Genomic DNA, 22,648 nt, shown 5'->3' on the forward strand with positions numbered 1-22,648 from the left:
AGCATGTCATTGACTATCTCTAGTACTGAGCTCTAGTGTTCTCTCAATTAACTTTGAGAGAACACTAGAGCTCAGTACTAGAGATAGTCAATGACATGCTAATAATTTCAAGCAGAATGCAAATTTATTGCAATTTGTATGCAGTTTGGAACTACGCCAATCAAAATTTTAAAGAAGTGCATTGCCCAATGTCAAGCAAAATACAATCTGCATTACATCTGCATGCAAGACATAATTATTTAGCATCTCAGTAATCATTTTCTATGTACCGGTAGTACATAACTACAGAATATTAAGGTTTTGGATATTAGCGGTTTGTATATGGTCGTGGATGTGTTTTTAATGTAAATTTACTAGCAATTTAAAGAAAAAGAATGATCCAATTCACTACACTACCTGTTGTATAATTACACAAAAATGTTTATCAATACTCAATTATCATAAAACTATTAAAAAAACACAAAAAAATAGACCTCCACAATTGGCAATGTATCACAAATTTATATATCAGAGATCATTATCATGGTTCAGTCAGAACCACTTCCATGTAGAAGCAGTGTAAAGTGTGATGGAGTAGTCACTCTAAGGGCTGGTTCACATTGGGCGCTTTACTGCGATCACATTTGCGTCCATGATTAGGCAGCCCAAATCTCACGATTTGCCGCAATTTGCCAGAATTTTCGCTTGTGATTCCCGTTCAACAGAACGAGAATCACAGCGCAATTGCCCCTGAAACGCTGCAAGCAGCGTGTTTGCAATTAATCAAAATCGCAACCTCTGCAGTGTGAATGTATCCATAGGGATACATTAAAAGCAGTGCTTTGCTGATTGCCAGTAATCAGCAAAGCGCTGAAGAATCGCCCCAGTGTGAACCAGCCCTTACCAAGCTTCACACACCTAGTCCGCTGGTGCACTTTCCTCCTGTGGGTCACCAGTCCACAAAGGTAGCAAACGTTATACAAGATGAAGGAGGCGCACAAAAGGCATTATAAACTTGCATTTACTTAAACAGTAGCAAAACACAACATGTTTTGGGGTCTACCCCTTCCTCAGGTGTACAAGCAACCATGACACACGACCACCTTATGAACATTAGTGCACCACATCCTTGATTAAGATTATTGTGTTCCTCCTTCATCTTGTATACTGTTCGCTATCATGTAGAACCCAGGTTCAAAAAACTATTAGCATCATAAAGTGCATTCAAAGTGATATTTTCCACAATATACAAAAAAGTTCCAGTCCAAAAATACAGAAACATGTCACATAACCATGAAGTATAAACTATCAAAAAAATAAAGAAAGAACCATTTAGCAATGGAGCAGCATGCAAAGTACTGGATAAGGTGTAAATGCAGTGCATAAATAGTGCATACTACACCAGATACTAGGATCATGTCCATCTTAATACAGTCCCATAATGCCTCACATGTATCTCAGGCCCTTGAGGAAGTGGGTATCAATTCCTGCAATACATGTGGGGAATGCTGAAGGGATTCACCCCAGACCTCCACCAGGCATTATGAAACAGTATTAAAGTGGACCCAAATTAAAAATACAAGATTTCAGAAATAAAATCTATTTTCTAAATTATAATAATAAATAGCAACCTTTTTTCAGCTGCATGATGACAAATATAAAATATTTTAAATTTATTGGAGAAACCCCTCCCTTCCTTTCAAATTGCCGGTACAAAATCCGGCAAACTGGTGGAGTAGATGGTATCCAGCAAAGGAGGAATTGCTAATGGCTGCCACCTGTATAACCCTAGTTATGAAAAGAGAAGGGTGAAAAGCAGTCACTGAAATGCTCATAGGCTTGAAGGAGTGTTTATTTATCTTTGTATGTGTCAGAGTGGTGCAACTAAAAATTTTGAACTAAAAAAAAAGTTTGGTTTGGGTCCGCTTTAAGACGGACAAGATACTAGTACCAGTGTAGTATGCATGCACTATTTATGCACTCCATTTGCAACTTATCCAGTACTTTGTATGCTGCTCCATTGCTGATGCACATTTAGTTATTTCTTTCTTATATTGCTATTTTATACTTCGATATATACTGATAGATTTGTGACACATTTTGGTATTTTTGCACTGGCACTTTTTTGTTTATTGTGGACAACGTCACTTTGAATGCACTTTGATGTCAATAGTTTTTTCAACCCCAATTTCTACATGGAAGTGATTCTGACTGAATCATGAAAAAGTTATCTATGATATATATTTTTGTGATACATTGCCAATTGTGGTGGTCTATTATTCATGTCTCTTACCGGTAAATAGTTTTATGATAATTGAGTATTGAATAAACAGTGTTGTAATTATACAACAGGTGGTGCACTAAATTGGATCATCCTTTTTCTTTAAATTAAAATTTGATTTCTCTGTGATCCATGCACATGCGGGGGCTTGATTCACTAAACCGTGATAACTCAGATCACGGCCGCGCTAGAGTTTTCGCGCACAATCACAAATTTTCACACATAATCACGAAGACACACGCAAAAGCGTAACCTAGTGTCTGTAAACAAATGCAGACACTAGGTTACGTCCTCCCTCGCTCTGCGCTCGCATTCTGTGCTGAGGGGGCGCGGTTGGCTTGTCATGTGGGTGGTCATGTGGTGACGCCCACATGACGTATTACTCAGTGTACGGAGTGACGATGGGCTGCGTGCAGGGCTGTAATCCTGCGCAGCCACGTCTATTTGAAATACACAGGCAGAGGATTTTTAAAGCGGCAGGGTCGCCTGGGCTGGGTCGGGGCATGTAATGATAAGTGGATTGTGATAACGGTGCATCTGGAAAGCACAAGGGAGCCATGGATCGTCTGCCCTAAGGTCTGATAGTGCTCTAAGGTAATTAACTTTTTTTTTTAAATTCAGCTCGTAAGTCCTTTAAGGGGGAGAGCCCTGCAAACTCTATGCTTGATGATCAAGATCTTAATATGTGAGTGGCCATTTTTAACTTTTAATAAAATTGTGAATGCGTTTACGCTATGGAGGGATGCGTTTTTTATCTTTGAGTTGTAATGGGCTGTACCAACTTTGAAGAATATTGTTTCATCGAGAGATCGTGACAGGCGGAGGGTGGTCTCTAATGACACTGCAGGCTTGCATTGACCCAATCTCATAGAGGGTCTACAATTAAGGGTGAGTGTCCCCTTCTAGTGATTTGGTGGCGGTGCTCACTTGAATGAGGAATCCCATGGGTGTCATGATTTAACTCAAGACATGATGAAAACTGAAGTTTAATGAGACACTGAAGCGAAAAAAAAATTATTATATAATGAATTGGTTGTGTAGTACGGATAATTACTATAACATCGGTAGCAAAAAAAAATATTCTCATATTTTTATTTTACAGCTTTTTTTTTTATAACATTGCATCATTCTCTAATACTTGCAATTTACACACTACTCGGCATTCTACATGTTTTTATAGCACAGGCAGCAAACTTTTGACCTGTCCTGAACTGTTCTCTGCAAAAGAAAAAAACAATACAGTTGAGATAAAAACCATCAGAAGTCAGAGCTCTCTGCAACTTTGAAAGTCGTAGAGCTCAATGGCTATTTGCATAGATAACAACTGGAGTTTCTTAACTCTTCCTGTACTGGAAACAAATATTAGACTTATGTCTCTGCTTTTAATGCTTTATTTCTTAGCTGTACTACACAACCAATTCATTATATCATTTTTTTTTGCTTCAGTGTCTCTTTAAAGGGAAGGTCCAAGCAAAATAAAAAAATGAGTTTCACTTACCTGGGGCTTCCACCAGCCGCATGCAGCTATCCTGTGCCCTTGTAGTCACTCACTGCTGCTCCAGTCCCCCGCTGGCAGCTTTCCGACCTCGGAGGTCGGCTGGCCGCATTGCGTACGTTTTTACGCATTCCCCGCTAGTGCAAGAACATTAACACATAAATGTTTATGCGTTAATGGTTCTATGCGTAAATTTTTACGCATTGAACCAGTAATGCGTAAAAATGTATGTGTTAATGTTCCTGCACTAGTGGGAAAGCGTAAAAACGTACGCAATGCGGCCCGCCGACCTCCGAGGTCGGAAAGCTGCCAGCGGGTGACTGGAGCAGCAGTAAATGACTACGAGGGCACAGGATGGCTGCATGGGGCTGGTAGAAGCCCCAGGTAAGTGAAACTCATTTTTTTATTTTGCTTGGACCTTCCCTTTAACCACTTAAGGACTGCAGTCAAAAAAACCCTTAAAGGGGTTCTTTCGCGAAAAAAGTAGGCAGTTAAAAAATGTGACAGATGACAGGTTTTGGGCCAGTCCATCTTTTTAAGGGGGATTCTCAGGGCTTTCTTTGTTTTCAACTGCATTTCCTGAACAACAGTTGCAAAATCTAACTGACATAATAGTGTGCAAGTGATTAGGGAGGCCGGCTGGTATCTTGCTATTTTGGCAGTTAAACTGCTGTTCAGGAAATGCTGCTGAAAACAAAGAAAGCCCTGAGAATCCCCCTTAAAAACATGGACTGGCCCAAAACCTGTCATCTGTCACATGTTAACTGCCTACTTTTTTCGCGAAAGATAAGGACCAGAGTCTTTTTTTTCCATTCAGACCACTGCAGCTTTAACGGTTTATTGCTCGGTCATACAACCTACCGTCTAAATGAATTTTACCTCCTTTTCTTGTCACTAATACAGCTTTCTTTTGGTGCTATTTGATTGCTGCTGCGATTTTTACTTTTTATTATATTCATCAAAAAAGACATGAATTTTGCCAAACAAATGACTTTTTTTATTTCTGTGCTGACATTTTTCAAATAAAGTAAAATTTCCTATACATTTGAGCGCGAAAGTTATTCTGCTACATGTCTTTGATAAAAACCCATTCAGTGTATATTTATTGGTTTGGGTAAAAGTTATAGCGTTTACAAACTATGGTGCAAAAAGTGAATTTTCCCATTTTGAAGCATCTCCGACTTTTCTGAGCACCTGTCATGTTTCATGAGGTGCTAAAATTCCAGGATAGTATAAATACCCCCCAAATGACCCCATTTTGGAAAGAAGACATACCAAAGTATTCACTGAGAGGCATGGTGAGTTCATAGAAGATTTTATTTTTTATCACAAGTTAGCGGAAAATGACACTTTGTGACAAAAAAAAAGGAAAAAAAAACTTTCCATTTCTTCTAACTTGCGACAAAAAAAAATGAAATCTGCCACGGACTCCCTGAATACCTTGAAGTGTCTACTTTCCAAAATGGAGTCATTTGTGGGGTGTGTTTACTGTCTTGGTGTTTTGGGGGGTACTAAATTGTAAGCACCCCTTTAAAGCCTAAAGTTGCTCATTGGACTTAGGGCCCCTTAGCGCAGTTAGGCTGCAAAAAAGTGCCACACAGAAGTAGTATAATGTGTTTTGGGGTGTATTTTTACACATACCCATGCTGGGTGGGAGAAATATCTCTGTAAATGACAATTTTTTGATTTTTTTTTTTACACACAATTTTCCATTTACAGAGATATTTCTCCCACTCAGCATGGGTATGTGTAAAAATACACCCCAAAACACATTATACTACTTCTCCTGAGTATGGCAATACCACATGTGTGGCACTTTTTTGCACCCTAACTGCGCTAACGGGCCCAAAGTCCAATGAGTACCTTTAGGATTTCACAGGTCATTTTGCGACATTTTGTTTCAAGACTACTCCTCACGGTTTAGGGCCCCTAAAATGCCAGGGCAGTATAGGAACCCCACAAATGACCCCATTTTAGAAAGAAGACACCCCAAGGTATTCCGTTAGGAGTATGGTGAGTTCATAGAAGATTTTATTTTTTGTCACAAGTAAGCGGAAATTGATTTTAATATTTTTTTTTCACAAAGCGTCATTTTCCGCTAACTTGTGACAAAAAATAAAATCTTCTATGAACTCACCATACTCCTAACGGAATACCTTGGGGTGTCTTCTTTCTAAAATGGGGTCATTTGTCGGGTTCCTATACTGCCCTGGCATTTTAGGGGCCTTAAACCGTGAGGAGTAGTCTTGAAACCAAATGTCGTAAAATGACCTGCGAAATCCTAAAGGTACTGATTGGACTTTGGGCCCCTTAGCGCAGTTAGGGTGCAAAAAAGTGCCACACATGTGGTACCACTGTACTCAGGAGAAGTAGTATAATGTGTTTTGTGGTGTATTTTTACACATACCCATGCTGGGTGGGAGAAATATCTCTGTAAATGACAATTTTTTGATATTTTTTTTTTACACACAATTGTCCATTTACAGAGAGATTTCTCCCACCCAGCATGGGTATGTGTAAAAATACACCCCAAAACACATTATACTACTTCTTCTGAGTACGGCGATACCACATGTGTGACACTTTTTTGCAACCTAGGTGCGCTAAGGGGCCTAACGTCCTATTCACAGGTCATTTTGAGGCATTTTGATTCTAGACTACTCACGGTTTAGGGCCCCTAAAATGCCAGGGCAGTATAGGAACCCCACAAGTGACCCCATTTTAGAAAAAAGACACCCCAAGGTATTCTGTTAGGAGTATGGTGAGTTCATAGAAGATTTTTTTTTTGTCACAAGTTAGCGGAAATTGACACTTTGTGAAAAAAAAAACCAATACAAATCAATTTCCGCTAACTTGTGACGAAAAAAATAAAATCTTCTATCAACACTTCATACACCTAACAGAATACCTTGGGGTGTCTTTTTTCTAAAAAGGGGTCACTTGTGGAGTTCCTATACTGCCCTGGCATTTTACGGGCCCAAAACCGTGAGTAGTCTGGAAACCAAATGTCTCAAAATGACTGTTCAGTGGTATAAGCATCTGCAAATTTTGATGGCAGGTGGTCTATGAGGGGGCGAATTTTGTGGAACCGGTCATAAGCAGGGTGGCCTCTTACATGACAGGTTGTATTGGACCTGATCTGATGTATAGGAGTGCTAGGGGGGTGACAGGAGGTGATTGATGGGTGTCTCAGGGGGTGGTTAGAGGGGAAAATAGATGCAATCAATGCACTGGGGAGGTGATCGGAAGGGGGTCTGAGGGGGATCTGAGGGTTTGGCCGAGTGATCAGGAGCCCACACGGGGCAAATTAGGGCCTGATTTGATGGGTAGGTGTGCTAGGGGGTGACAGGTGGTGACAGGAGGTGATTGATGGGTGTCTCAAGGTGTGATTAGTGGGGGGAATAGATCCAAGCAATTCACTGGCGAGGTGATTAGGGCTGGGGTCTGAGGGCGTTCTGAGGGTGTGGGCGGGTGATTGGGAGCCCTAGGGGCAGATAGGGGTCTAATCTGATGGGTAGCAGTGACAGGTGGTGACAGGGGGTGATTGATGGGTAATTAGTGGGTGTTTAGAGGAGAGAACAGATGTAAACAGTGCACTTTGGAGGTGATCTGACGTCGGGTCTGCTGGCGATCTAATGGTGTGGGTGGGTGATCAGATTGCCCGCAAGGGGCAGGTTAGGGGCTGATTGATGGGTGGCAGTGACAGGGGGTGATTGATGGGTGGCAGTGACAGGGGGTGATTGATAGGTGATTGAAAGGTGATCCATGGGTTATTACAGGGAAGAACAGATGTAAATAATGCACTGGCGAATTGATAAGGGGGGGTCTGAGGGCAATCTGAGCGTGTGGGCAGGTGATTGGGTGCCCGCAAGGGGCAGATTAGGGTCTAATCTGATGGGTAACAGTGACAGGTGGTGATAGGGGGTGATTGATGGGTAATTAGTGGGTGTTTAGAGGAGAGAACAGATGTAAACAGTGCACTTGGGAGGTGATCTGACGTCGGGTCTGCAGTCGATCTAATGGTGTGGGTGGGTGATCAGATTGCCCGCATGGGGCAGGTTAGGGGCTGATTGATGGGTGGCAGTGACAGGGGGTGATTGATGGGTGGCAGTGACAGGGGGTGATTGATGGGTGGCAGTGACAGGGGGTGATTGATAGGTGATTGACAGGTAATCAGTGGGTTATTACAGGGAAGAACAGATGTAAATAATGCACTGGCGAATTGATAAGGGGGTCTGAGGGCAATCTGAGTGTGTGGGCAGGTGATTGGGTGCCCACAAGGGGCAGATTAGGGTCTAATCTGATGGGTAACAGTGACAGGTGGTGATAGGGGGTGATTGATGGGTAATTAGTGGGTGTTTAGAGGAGAGAACAGATGTAAACAGTGCACTTGGGAGGTGATCTGACGTCGGGTCTGCAGGCGATCTAATGGTGTGGGTGGGTGATCAGATTGCCCACATGGGGCAGGTTAGGAGCTGATTGATGGGTGGCAGTGACAGGGGGTGATTGACAGGTGATTGACAGATGATCCGGGGGGATAGATGCATACAGTACACAGGGGGAGGGGGGACTGGGGAGAATCTGAGGGGTAGGGGGGTGATCAGGAGTCCCCAGGGGGCAGTTTAGGGACTACAAAAAAATAGCGTTGACAGATAGTGACAGGGAGTGATTGATGGGTGATTAGGGGGGTGATTGGGTGCAATCAGTGGTCTGGGGGGTGGGCAGGGGGGGGGTCTGAGGAGTGCTCTGGGGGCGATCAGGGGGCAGATCAGTGTGTTTGGGTGCAGACTAGGGTGGCTGCAGCCTGCCCTGGTGGTCCCTCGGACACTGGGACCACCAGGGCAGGAGGCAGCCTGTATAATACACTTTGTAAACATTACAGAGCGTATTATACGCTTCCTATGCGGCGATCATCGGGTTAACAACCCGCCGGCGCTTCCGATTGGCCGGCGGCTTGACGTCGCGGGTGGGCGGAGCCTATTGCCGGTGGATGCGCGCACATCCCTGCGCGCACATCCCCGGCAAAACAGTGTCCCAGGACCCGACGCCATTCTGCGTTACGTGGTCCTGGGGCTGCCACTTTGCCGCCGCCAATCTACAGTGGGCGGTCGGCAAGTGGTTAAGGACTGCTGTTATAGTGGACTATATTTTAATCTTCTGTTGGTGGCACTGACCGCTATATTCAGTGTTGTAACTTGTTGGTATATATAGTATGAGGCATTCCACAAGAAGTTAACCCATTTTAATTGTATGTCAACGCAGTGATTGTGGATTGTAAAAAATGTTCAAGCCTTACTACCGGATGAATCAGAGGGTCCTTTTATATGCGACACACAATGCACACGGCCTGATCATCAGCCACCCATAGATATGGTGTTATGCCTTAAAGGACTTCCAAGGCGAGTGTAACAAACTTACCTGGTGACTCAGGGGAATAGCAATAGCCACAGCAACCATAGCAACTGCTATGGGGCCCTGGAGAAGAGGGGGCCCAGATGGTACTTGATGTGTTTACTGTTAATTTTGCTTTGTTGCTCTAACCTCTGACTGTGTCTCAGGGCTCATGGACTACACACAGTGTGCATTGCATGAGAATGTAAATTGACCAATCAACACATATCCATAGGGTAGGGACAGATAGTATTGCTCAAGAGTGCCTAGATATGATGGCACCACAAAAATGCTGCTATGGGGCCCCATCATGTTTAGTTACGCCACTGCCTGGTGTGGTCTCTGCAGGCTGCTCTTATAGTTTGGAGCAGCTGGAGGAAGCTTCCTCTTCCTCTTTGTTCAAAGGCATCCCCGGCTTCCTTGTAGATGTGAATCAGAATGATGGCATCCCCGGCTCCCCTATAGATGTGGGTCGGTGTGTGGTTTCTGGCAGGACGCGCGCAGCTCAGAGCAGCCTTCATAGGCTGAGGAGGCGTGTCTGATGGGGTGTCAGCGGTGATGTCATTTCTGGGGGCTGGGCTTTTGCTCTGCATCCTGGGTATTTAAGGCCAGAGTATTAACTTGCTCGTTAGCCTTGATACTAATCAGTACGCTGGTTCTTGGCCTAGTTAGCTATTCTTTGAGCTACATTTATATATTGTGTAGACGCACAATATGTATGCACTCGAGTTAGTCAGTGTTTGTTATTTTGTAGTTTATTCGTAATATTATCGTATTGTAATTATCATATTGTAATATTATATTAGTAACATCATATTGTATATTCATCTGTGTACCGACCTCTTGCCTGCCTCTTGACCTCGCTCTTGTCTTGTCCTACTGTACCACTGCTATCTGATACACGTGTTTGACTCGGCCTGTCCCTGACTTCGCTATTGTTTGATCCTTCCAATTCGACTGACATCTGACTTATGTGTATGACCCTGCCTGTTTATTGACTACGATATTGCCTAGTTACTCTGTACTTCGTTACCTCTGACTACGTGCACGACTATGGCCTGAACCTGACTACGCTTTACTCTCTACTGTTGTGTTTTATGGTTTATACCAGTCCAGGGCCGTATTTCTGGAAAGGCCACAAAGGCCATGGCCTAGGGCGATAAAAAATCAGAAGGATAACAGGGCAGCAGGACCTGAGAGAGATAAGAGGCTGCATGTCAAAATAAATCATTTCTCCTGCTCCGAAGTATCTCGGCTTTGCTGCACACACAGTCACAATTCCAGAGCTCTGTGTATTGTCCTTACTTCTTGGTGTGTGATGAGACAGTGCTATCTCCTGAACATACAAGCTTCAGTTTAACCACTTGATGACCACAGTGCTAACCCCCCTTAAAGACCAGGCTATTTTTTGCAGTACTGGGCTGTGCAGGCTTTTCAGCCTCCTGCACAGCCCAGCTATGGAGCCCAGCGATCGGACTCGCCTCCTTTTTTTGTCCCTAAGGGGACAAGCCGCCGGAAGGGTCCGATCGCTGTGGCCATTTGTTTATTTATTTTTTCCCCCAGGCTCTCTCTCCCTCCCTCCCTCCTCCCTCCCCTTCCCTCCTCCCTCCCCTTCCCTCCTACCCTCCATCAGCAGAATTGGAACAGGACGGCGATCCGTCCTGTTCCGCCTCTCATAAGCATCAGCCTATGAGAGGACGGTGCTCCCCAGCCAATCAGAGGCCGGGGATCGATGATCTCGTACAGACTCCACTCCGGACCGGAATCGAACCCTGAGAACTGTTAGTGGAGGGTGGATCCGGAAGCGCTAAGGCGAGGCGTTGGACTAAAGAATGTCCGCATGTCCAACATCACCATGAGATCGCTGGAGCATCCTGTCCTTGCCTGCGTAGACATGGTAGAAGGATTACTGGCAGTGGTACCTTTATTGCGTTGTGCTGTGACATCACCCTTAAACGCATTTTAAAGCATAGTTGCCAGCTTGTTCTGCATGTGCTGCATCCTTTCTGCCTTCAGGTGAGTTGGTAACATGTCCACCACTTTGTGCCTATACCGAGGGTCTAGTAGTGTGGCCACCCAGTACAGCTCATTCTCCTTGAGTTTTTTTATACGGGGGTCCCTCAACAGGCTGGACAGCATGAAAGATGCCATCTGCACAAAGTTGGATCCAGACGTACTATCCATCTCCTCTTGCTCTTTCTCAGTGACATCAGGTAAGTCCTCCTCCTCCCTTTAGCCACGAACAATACCACGGGAACGTCGAGCAACACAAGCCCCCTGCAACGCCTGCTGCGGTTGTTCTTCTGCCGCCGCCTCCTCCTCCTCCTCTTCCAAAGAAACACCTTCCTCATCATCCAAGTCTGACTCCTCTTCCCCACATGGCTCCTCCTCCTCCACCCCCCTCTGTGCTGCTGCAGATGTTGAGGAAACATCTGGTTCTGATGAAAATTGCTCCCACAACTGTTCCTTCCATAACTGCTCCTCTTCACGCTCCTCCACAGCTTGATCCACCACTCTAAACACGGCACGCTCCAGGAAGTAAGCGTATGGGATCAAGTCGCTGATGGTGCCTTCACTGCGACTCGCCAGGTTGGTTACCTCCTCAAACGGCCGCATGAGCCTGCATGCATTTTGCATCAGTGTCCAGTTGTTGGGCCAGAACATCCCCATCTCCCCAGATTGTGTCCTTTTACTGTAATTGTACAGGTACTGGGTGACGGCTTTCTCCTGTTCTAGCAGGCGAGGGAACATGACCAGGGTCGAATTCCAGTAAGTCGGGCTATCACATATCAAGCGTCTCACCGGCAAGTTGTTTCTCCGCTGAATGTCCGCAAAGCATGCCATGGCCGTGTAAGACCGCCTGAAATGCCCACACAACTTCCTGGCCTGCTTCAGGACATCCTCTAAGCCTGGGTACTTTGACAAAAATCTATGAATGACTAGATTCATCACATGTGCCATGCAGGGTACATGTGTCAGCTTTCCCAAATTCAAAGCGGAAAGGAGATTGCTGCCGTTGTCACACACCACATTGCTGATCTCCAGCTGGTGCGGGGTCAGCCACTGATCCACCTGTTTGTTAAGAGCAGCCAGAAGAGCTGGTCCAGTGCGACTCTCCGCTTTGAGGCAAGACATGTCTAAGATGGACACTGTAGTACCTGACATGCAGCATACTCCCTGGGGAGATGGGGCTGTGTAGCTGGAGAGGAGATCGCAGCACCAGTAGAGTTGAACTGCCATTCAGCCAAGGAGGAGGAGGAGGACGATAGCAAAAAGGATGTAGCAGGAGGAGCAGGAGAGGAGGTGGCAGGAGGCCTGCCTGCAAGCCGTGGAGGTGTCACAAGTTGGTCCGCTGCACAGCCACGTACTCCCTGCTTGTCAGCGGTCACCAGGTTGACCCAATGGGTTGTGTAAGTTATGTACCTGCCCTGACCGAGCTTGGCAGACCAGGTATCCATGGTCAGGTGGACCCTTGACCCAACGCTGTGTGCCAGAGATGACACCGCTTGCCTCTCAACTTCACGGTACAGTTTGGGTATCGCCTTTTTAGAGAAATAATTGCGGCCTGGCATCTTCCACTGCGGTGTCCCAATGGCCACAAATTTACGGAAGGCCTCAGAGTCCACCAGCTGGTATGGCAACAGCTGGCGAGCTAACAGTTCCGCCAAGCCAACTGTCAGACGCCGGGCAAGGGGGTGACTGGCAGAAATTGGATTCTTCCGCTCAAAGATTTCTTTTATGGACACCTGGCTGCTGTGGGCAGAGGAGCAGGAACCGCTCAATGGCAGAGGCGGAGTGGAGGAGGGTGGCTGTGAAGGTGCAAGGGAGAAAGCGGCTGAAGATGCTGCACCTGAAGGAGGAAGAGGAGAAGGAGGGTGGCTTTGCTTGTGTGTGCTGCTTTTGCTCAGGTGCTCTTCCCATTGCAGTTTGTGGCTTTTCTGCAGGTGCCTTCAAAGGCAGTACCCTACGTGGGTGTTGGCCTTTCTACGGCTCAATTTTTGGAGGCAGAGAGAACAGATGGCATTGCTAGGGAGGACACACTAAAAAATTTCCGAACTGCTGAGCCCCCCCTGGTGTGATGGCACTATGGTGGCATCAGCAGTTGACGTTGAAGGGCATGTTGGCTGGCGCCGGACACTGTCACCAGCAGTTTCTGATGACGAGCTCCCCCTGCTTCTTTCAGCAACTCGTCTCCTCCTACTCCTCTCTGGCTCCCCCTCTCAACTGTCCCCTTGGTCATTTTGTCTCTTAGGATCCCACGTGGTATCCGTATCATCGTAATCATCATAATCGTCCTGCCCAGCTTCGCTTGCCTCAGACACCTCCAAAACTGCACCAACAGCAGGTACTTCATCATCCTCATCCTCACACGTTACGTCCATAGTGTCGCCGCCTAACTCGGACATAAGAGGTGGTGTAACTTGCTTAGCGCCTTCATCTGGTTGTAACAATAATGGCTGTGAATCAGTTAATTCCCCACCAATTAACTCCTGTGAAGTGTCAAATGCAGTGGATGTGGTGCTTGTAGTAGCGCTGGTGGCTGTGGAAGATGAGGTGTTCTGTGTTAAATAGTCAACCACGTCATGACAATCTTGGGAGTTGAAGGGACGTGCCTTCTTCTGAGCACTGTACTTTGGGCCAGGGCCGCGCAAAATCACATCAACCCGACCTTGCACAGACCTGCTGGGTGGCCTTCCTCTGGGTCTGCCTCTACCTCTTCCTCTACCTGTTTTGTCAGTTTTGTCCATATCAGGAGGGGGGGAGATGAAGTGAAAGGTATGCACTGACTTGACTAATACAATGTGCAGTCACACAGGTGCAGTTAACAAGTATGCACGGTGTGGTATATCACACTGCGTGCACTCACGTAGGTAGGTGGGTGCGCTGTGAAAAACAGGTAGGTATATGCAGTGATGGGTATTGCAATGTGCACCTGTCAGTCACACACAAACAGGTACCGGAAAGGCACAGTGACACTGTGTGCGCTCACGTAGGTAGGTGGGTGCACTGAAGTGAACAACAGGTAGGTAAATGCAGTAATGGGTATTACAATGTGCACCTGTCACACACAGACAGGTAGCGGACAGGCACAGTGACACTGCATGCGCTCAGCTCACGTAGGTAGGTGGGTGCACTGTGAACAACAGGTAGGTATATGCAGTAATGGGTATTACAATGTGCACCTGTCACACACAGACAGGTAGCGGACAGGCACAGTGACACTGCATGGGCTCAACTCACGTAGGTAGGTGGGTGCACTGTGAACAACAGGTAGGTATATGCAGTGATGGGTATTACAATGTGCACCTGCCAGTCACACACAAACAGGTACCGGACAGGCACAGTGACACTGCGTGCGCTCACGTAGGTAGGTGGGTGCACTGAAGTGAACAACAGGTTGGTAAATGCAGTAATGGGTATTACAATGTGCACCTGTCACACACAGACAGGTAGCGGACAGGCACAGTGACACTGCATGCGCTCAGCTCACGTAGGTAGGTGGGTGCACTGTGAACAACAGGTAGGTATATGCAGTAATGGGTATTACAATGTGCACCTGTCACACACAGACAGGTAGCGGACAGGCACAGTGACACTGCGTGCGCTCAGCTCATGTAGGTAGGTGGGTGCACTGTGAACAACAGGTAGGTATATGCAGTAATGGGTATTACAATGTGCACCTGTCACACACAAACAGGTAGCGGACAGGCACAGTGACACTGCATGGACTCAACTCAAGTAGGTAGGTGGGTGCACTGTGAATAACAGGTAGGTATATGCAGTGATGGGTATTACAATGTGTACCTGTCAGTCACACACAAACAGGTACTGGACAGGCACAGTGACACTGCGTGCGCTCACGTAGGTAGGTGGGTGCACTGAAGTGAACAACAGGTAGGTATATGCAGTAATGGGTATTACAATGTGCACCTGTCACACACAGACAGGTAGCAGACAGGCACAGTGACACTGCATGCGCTCAGCTCACGTAGGTAAGTGGGTGCACTGTGAACAACAGGTAGGTATATGCAGTAATGGGTATTACAATGTGTACCTGTCACACACAGACAGGTAGCGGACAGGCACAGTGACACTGCGTGCGCTCAGCTCATGTAGGTAGGTGGGTGCACTGTGAACAACAGGTAGGTATATGCAGTAATGGGTATTACAATGTGCACCTGTCACACACAGACAGGTAGCGGACAGGCACAGTGACACTGCATGGGCTCAACTCACGTAGGTAGGTGGGTGCACTGTGAACAACAGGTAGGTATATGCAGTGATGGGTATTACAATGTGCACCTGTCAGTCACACACAAACAGGTACCGGACAGGCACAGTGACACTGCGTGCGCTCACGTAGGTAGGTGGGTGCACTGAAGTGAACAACAGGTTGGTAAATGCAGTAATGGGTATTACAATGTGCACCTGTCACACACAGACAGGTAGCGGACAGGCACAGTGACACTGCATGCGCTCAGCTCACGTAGGTAGGTGGGTGCACTGTGAACAACAGGTAGGTATATGCAGTAATGGGTATTACAATGTGCACCTGTCACACACAGACAGGTAGCAGACAGACACAGTGACACTGCATGCGCTCAGCTCACATAGGTAAGTGGGTGCACTGTGAACAACAGGTAGGTATATGCAATAATGTGTATTACAATGTGCACCTGTCACACACAGACAGGTAGCGGACAGGCACAGTGACACTGCGTGCGCTCAGCTCATGTAGGTAGGTGGGTGCACTGTGAACAACAGGTAGGTATATGCAGTAATGGGTATTACAATGTGCACCTGTCACACACAGACAGGTAGCGGACAGGCACAGTGACACTGCGTGAGCTCAGCTCATGTAGGTAGGTGGGTGCACTGTGAACAACAGGTAGGTATATGCAGTAATGGGTATTACAATGTGCACCTGTCACACACAGACAGGTAGCGGACAGGCACAGTGACACTGCATGGACTCAACTCACGTAGGTAGGTGGGTGCACTGTGAACAACAGGTAGGTATATGCAGTGATGGGTATTACAATGTGCACCTGTCAGTCACACACAAACAGATACCGGACAGGCACAGTGACACTGCGTGCGCTCACGTAGGTGGGTGGGTGCACTGAAGTGAACAACAGGTAGGTATATGCAGTAATGGGTATTACAATGTGCACCTGTCACACACAGACAGGTAGCGGACAGGCACAGTGACACTGCGTGCGCTCAGCTCATGTAGGTAGGTGGGTGCACTGTGAACAACAGGTAGGTATATGCAGTAATGGGTATTACAATGTGCACCTGTCACACACAGACAGGTAGCGGACAGGCACAGTGACACTGCATGCGCTCAACTCACGTAGGTAGGTGGGTGCACTGTGAACAACAGGTAGGTATATGCAGTGATGGGTATTACAATGTGCACCTGTCAGTCACACACAAACAGGTACCGGACAGGCACAGTGACACTGCGTGCGCTCACGTAGGTGGGTGGGTGCACTGAAGTGAACAACAGGTAGGTATATGCAGTAATGGGTATTACAATGTGCACCTGTCACACACAGACAGGTAGCAGACAGGCACAGTGACACTGCATGCGCTCAGCTCACGTAGGTAAGTGGGTGCACTGTGAACAACAGGTAGGTATATGCAGTAATGGGTATTACAATGTGCACCTGTCACACACAGACAGGTAGCGGACAGGCACAGTGACACTGCGTGCGCTCAGCTCATGTAGGTAGGTGGGTGCACTGTGAACAACAGGTAGGTATATGCAGTAATGGGTATTACAATGTGCACCTGTCACACACAGACAGGTAGCGGACAGGCACAGTGACACTGCATGCGCTCAACTCACGTAGGTAGGTGGGTGAACTGTGAACAACAGGTAGGTATATGCAGTAATGGGTATTAACCACTTGAGGACCTAGGGCTTTCTACCCCTTAAGGACCGGCCACTTTTTTTCCATTCAGACCACTGCAGCTTTCACGGTTTATTGCTCGCTCATACAACCTACCACCTAAATGAATTTTGGCTCCTTTTCTTGTCACTAATAAAGCTTTCTTTTAGTGCTATTTGATTGCTCCTGCGATTTTTACTTTTTATTATATTCAGCAAAAAAGACATGAATTTTGGCAAAAAAATGATTTTTTTAACTTTCTGTGCTGACAGTTTTCAAATAAAGTAAAATTTCTGTATACATGCAGCGCGAAAAATGTGGACAAACATGTTTTTGATAAAAAAAAACCCATTCAGTGTATATTTATTGGTTTGGGTAAAAGTTATAGCGTTTACAAACTATGGTGCAAAAAGTGAATTTTCCCATTTTCAAGCATCTCTGACTTTTCTGACCCTCTGTCATGTTTCATGAGGGGCTAGAATTCCAGGATAGTATAAATACCCCCCAAATGACCCCATTTTGGAAAGAAGACATCCCAAAGTATTCACTGAGAGGCATAGTGAGTTCATAGAAGATATTATTTTTTGTCACAAGTAAGCGGAAAATGACACTTTGTGAAAAAAAAAAAAAAAAAAAAAAGTTTCCATTTCTTCTAACTTGCGACAAAAAAAAATGAAATCTGCCACGGACTCACCATGCTCCTCTCTGAATACCTTGAAGTGTCTACTTTCCAAAATGAGGTCATTTGTGGGGTGTGTTTACTGTCCTGACATTTTGGGGGGTGCTAAATTGTAAGCACCCCTGTAAAGCCTGAAGGTGCTCATTGGACTTTGGACCCCTTAGCGCAGTTAGGGTGCAAAAAAGTGCCACACATGTGGTATTGCCGTACTCAGGAGAAGTAGTATAATGTGTTTTGGGGTGTATTTTTACACATACCCATGCTGGGTGGGAGAAATATCTCTGTAAATGACAATTTGTTAATTTTTTTTACACACAATTGTCCATTTACAGAGATCTTTCTCCCACTCAGCATGGGTATGTGCAAAAATACACCACAAAACACATTATACTACTTCTCCTGAGTACGGCGATACCACATGTGTGGCACTTTTTTGCACCCTAACTGCGCTAAAGGGCCCAAAGTCCAATGAGTACCTTTAGAATTTCACAGGTCATTTTGAGAAATTTCGTTTCAAGACTACTCCTCACGGTTTAGGGCCCCTAAAATGCCAGGGCAGTATAGGAACCCCACAAATGACCCCATTTTAGAAAGAAGACACCCCAAGGTATTCCGTTAGGAGTATAGTGAGTTCATAGAAGATTTTATTTTTTTGTCAAAAGTTAGCGGAAATTGATTTTAATTGTGTTTTTTCACAAAGTGTCATTTTCCGCTAACTTTTGACAAAAAATAAAATCTTCTATGAACTCACCATACTCCTAACGGAATACCTTGGGGTGTCTTCTTTCTAAAATGGGGTCATTTGTGGGGTTCCTATACTGCCCTGGCATTTTAGGGGCCCTAAACCGTGAGGAGTAGTCTTGAAACGAAATTTCTCAAAATGACCTGTGAAATTCTAAAGGTACTCATTGGACTTTGGGCCCTTTAGCGCAGTTAGGGTGCAAAAAAGTGCCACACATGTGGTATCGCCGTACTCGGGAGAAGTAGTACAATGTGTTTTGGGGTGTATTTTTACACATACCCATGCTGGGTGGGAGAAATACCTCTGTAAATGGACAATTGTGTGTAAAAAAATCAAAAGATTGTCATTTACAGAGGTATTTCTCCCACCCAGCATGGGTATGTGTAAAAATACACCCCAAAACACATTATACTACTTCTCCTGAGTACGGCGATACCACATGTGTGGCACTTTTTTGCACCCTAACTGCACTAAGGGGCCCAAAGTGCAATGAGTACCTTTAGGATTTCACAGGTCATTTTCGTTTCAAGACTACTCCTCACGGTTTAGGGCCTCTAAAATGCCAGGGCAGTATAGGAACCCCACAAATGACCCCATTTTAGAAAGAAGACACCCCAAGGTATTCCGTTAGGAGTATAGTGAGTTCATAGAAGATTTTATTTTTTTGTCAAAAGTTAGCGGAAATTGATTTTAATAGTTTTTTTTCACAAAGTGTCATTTTCCGCTAACTTGTGACAAAAAATAAAATCTTCTATGAACTCACCATACTCCGTACTGAATACCTTTGGGTGTCTTCTTTCTAGAATGGGGTCATTTGTGGGGTTCCTATACTGCCGTGGCATTTTAGGGGCCCTAAACCGTGAGGAGTAGTCTTGAAACCAAATGTCGCAAAATGACCTGTGAAATCCTAAAGGTACTCATTGGACTTTGGGCCCCTTAGCGTACTTAGGGTGTAAAAAAGTGTCACACATGTGGTACCGCCGTACTCAGGAGAAGTAGTATAATGCGTTTTGGGGTGTATTTTTACACATACCCATGCTAAGTGGGAGAAATATCTCTGTAAATGACAATTGTTTGATTTTTTTACACACAATTGTCCATTTACATAGAAATTTCTCCCATCCAGCATGGGTATGTGTAAAAATACACCCCAAAACACATTATACTACTTTTCCTGAGTACAGCGGTACCACCTGTGTGACAATTTTTTGCAGCCTAGGTGCGCTAAGGGGCCCAACGTCCTATTCACAGGTCATTTTGAAGCATTTGTTTTCTAGACTACTCCTCGCGGTTTAGGGCCCCTAAAATGCCAGGGCAGTATAGGAACCCCACAAGTGACCCCATTTTAGAAAGAAGACACCCCAAGGTATTCCGTTAGGTGTATGGCGAGTTCATAGAAGATTTTATTTTTTTGTCACAAGTTAGTGAAAAATGACACTTTGTGAAAAAAAACCAATAAAAATTAATTTCCGCTAACTTTTGACAAAAAATAAAATCTTCTATGAACTCGTCATACACCTAACAGAATACCTTGGGGTGTCTTTTTTTCTAAAATGGGGTCACTTGTGGGGTTCCTATACCGCCCTGGCATTTTACAGGCCCAAAACCGTGAGTAGTCTGGAAACCAAATGTCTCAAAATGACTGTTCAGGGGTATAAGCATCTGCAAATTTTGATGACAGGTGGTCTATGAGGGGGCGAATTTTGTGGAACCGGTCATAAGCAGGGTGGCCTTTTAGATGACAGGTTGTATTGGGCCTGATCTGATGGATAGGAGTGCTAGGGGGGTGACAGGAGGTGATTGATGGGTGTCTCAGGGGGTGGTTAGAGGGGAAAATAGATGCAATCAATGCACTGGGGAGGTGATCGGAAGGGGGTCTGAGGGGGATCTGAGGGATTGGCCGAGTGATCAGGAGCCCACACAGGGCAAATTGGGGCCTGATCTGATGGGTAGGTGTGCTAGGGGGTGACAGGAGGTGATTGATGGGTGTCTCAAGGTGTGATTAGAGGGGGGAATAGATGCAAGCAATGCACTGGCGAGGTGATCAGGGCTGGGGTCTGAGGGCATTCTGAGGGTGTGGGCGGGTGATTGAGTGCCCTAGGGGCAGATAGGGGTCTAATCTGATAGGTAGCAGTGACAGGGGGTGATTGATGGGTAATTAGTGGGTGTTTAGGGTAGAGAATAGATGGAAACACTGCGCTTGGGTGGTGATCTGATGTCGGATCTGCGGGCGATCTATTGGTGTGGGTGGGTGATCAGTTTGCCCGCAAGGGGCAGGTTAGGGGCTGATTGATGGGTGGCAGTGACAGCGGGTGATTGATGGGTGGAAGTGACAGGGGGTGATTGATGGGTGGCAGTGACAGGGGGTGATTGATGGGTGATTGATAGGTGATTGACAGGTAATCAGTGGGTTATTACAGGGGAGAACAGATGTAAATATTGCACTGGCGAATTGATAAGGGGGGGTCTGAGGGCAATCTGAGCGTGTAGGCGGGCGATTGGGTGCCCGCAAGGGGCAGATTAGGGTCTGATCTGATGGGTAACAGTGACAGGTGGTGATAGGGGGTGATTGATGGGTAATTAGTGGGTGTTTAGAGGAGAGAATAGATGTAAACGCTGCGCTTTGGTGGTGATCTGATGTCGGATCTGCGGGCGATCTATTGGTGTGGGTGGGTGATCAGATTGCCCGCAAGGGGCAGGTTAGGGGCTGGCTGATGGGTGGCAGTGACAGGGGGTGATTGACGGGTGATTGACAGGTGATTGACAGGTGATTGACAGGTGATCAGGGGGATAGATGCATACAGTAAACAGGGGGGGTGGTCTGGGGGGGGGGGGTCTGGGGAGAATCTGAGGGGTGGGGGGTGATCAGGAGGGGGCAGGGAGCAGGGTGGGGGATAAAAAAAAAAATAGCGTTGACAGATAGTGACAGGGAGTGATTGATGGGTGATTAGGGGGGTGATTGGGTGCAAACAGGGGTCTGGGGGGTGGGCAGGGGGGGGTCTGATGGGTGCTGTGGGCGATCTGGGGCAGGGGGGGGGGGGAAATCAGTGTGCTTGGTGCAGACTAGTGTGGCTGCAGCCTGCCCTGGTGGTCCCTCGGACACTGGGACCACCAGGGCAGGAGGCAGCCTGTATAATACACTTTGTAAACATTACAAAGTGTATTATACACTTTGTATGCGGCGATCGCGGGGTTAACATCCCGCCGGCGCTTCCGTATGGCCGGTGGGATGTTGCGGCGGGTGAGCGGCGCCAGGCGGAGGCGGAGGATCGCGTCACTGATGACGCGATCGCTCCGCCCATGCCCCTACAAGGACCGCCGCCAATTGTCAATACGGCGGTCCTTGCGGGGTGCACTTCCCGGCCGCCAATTGTACATACGGCGGTCGGGAAGTGGTTAAAATGTGCACCTGTCACACACACAGGTAGTCACTGAATGTGCTGGGCCTGGCAGCAGAGCCGGATTAAGGCTAAATGGGGCCCTAAGCAAAGTAACTGATTTGGGCCCCCCCATCATGTCGTAATAGAATCAGAAGATGCAGCTGCACAGCAATATGTTGCACACACCGGGCAGCCGAGCTACTGGTTGCTATGGGCAACAGCACGCTTTCCTCTGTGGGTGCACAATGCAGGGAATAGCAGCGGCAAAATGCAGAGTGAGAGATGAATGGCTGGGACATTTGCACTTAGGGGCTGCTGGCAGTGGCACACACAGTATGAATTATCAAGGCTGTGTATGCAACACAAGTGTCAGTGGGACACACACACACACACACACACACACACAAATAAATAAATAAATCACAAGAACAAGATTAGCTCTCAAAAGATCTGATGTGAGGTGCTATTTTAGTAATAAGAATCAGCAAGGACTAGGCTAAGAAGCCTACAAGAGCCTAACTAATCTTTCCCTATGAGAGTCTGCAGCAGCTGTCCCTTCTCTAATTACTGCAGGCACACGAGTGAGTAAAATGGCTGGCGCTGCCTGCCTTTTATAAGGGGGGAGTGGCTCCAGGAGGGAGTGTAGCCTGACTGGCTACAATGTGCCTGCTGACTGTGATGTAGAGGGTCAAAGTTGACCCTAATGGTGCACTATGGGGGCGAATCGAACTTCCAGTAAAGTTTGCGGTTCTCCGCGATAGCAAACCCCGGAAGTTCGCCGGCGAACTGTTCGGGCCATCTCT

General features: G+C 46.5%; 1 protein-coding gene across 1 annotated transcript in view; it reads right to left on the reverse strand.

Annotated features, from left to right (window-relative positions):
• PLXNC1 (plexin C1) overlaps positions 1-22,648 on the reverse strand; it is a 214,862-nt gene that overhangs the window by 187,954 nt on the left and 4,260 nt on the right. The window lies entirely within an intron of this gene.

This window comes from Hyperolius riggenbachi, chromosome 3, assembly GCF_040937935.1.
Source record: "Hyperolius riggenbachi isolate aHypRig1 chromosome 3, aHypRig1.pri, whole genome shotgun sequence".
In the NCBI taxonomy this organism is placed as follows: Eukaryota; Metazoa; Chordata; class Amphibia; order Anura; family Hyperoliidae; genus Hyperolius; species Hyperolius riggenbachi.